Source organism: Triticum dicoccoides, chromosome 4A (assembly GCF_002162155.2).
Source record: "Triticum dicoccoides isolate Atlit2015 ecotype Zavitan chromosome 4A, WEW_v2.0, whole genome shotgun sequence".
Taxonomy (NCBI): Eukaryota; Viridiplantae; Streptophyta; class Magnoliopsida; order Poales; family Poaceae; genus Triticum; species Triticum dicoccoides.
The window spans coordinates 613,097,784-613,098,409 of record NC_041386.1 but is presented as its reverse complement, the minus strand read 5'-3'; positions in this window follow the sequence as shown (position 1 = coordinate 613,098,409).

The window sequence follows — 626 nt, the reverse complement described above, 5'->3', positions numbered from 1 at the left end:
CGAATGATGCCCCATCGAGATTGCAGAACACCAAACGCACGTTCGACATCCTTCCTAGCACCCTCTTACTCTTGGGCAAATCTTTTCCTCTTCTCTCCGACATGATTGGGGATTGTCTTCACAATAGTAGTCCACTGAGGATAGATACCGTCAGCTAGGTAGTATCCTATGTTGTAGTTGTGATCGTTGATGTTAACATTCATCGGCGGGTTGTTGCCTTCGGCAAGCCTTGCAAACACCGGAGAGCGTCGAAGCACGTTGATATCATTATGCAATCCGTCCATGCCAAAGAAAGAGTGCCAGATCCAGAGATCTTGTGAGGCCACGACCTCAAGTATGACAGTGCAAGCCCTGACATGGCCCCTATACTACCCTTGCCAAGCAAAAGGGCAGTTCTTTCGAGTAGATGATTTTTCATATAAAAAACTTTTAAATCTGAGTTCGTATGCAAAAGTTATGCCCATTTTACTAAATTCCAGAGAAATTTTGCAAATAAAGTCAAAATTCATATTTGTAAATTTTCCCAACAACTAGACCACATATCACATGGGAAACTTAAATTTTTTTAATTTTTTGACATTTCCATCATTTTCTTTTGGTTTTTTCTAAAACAGAAAAGGCGGTCC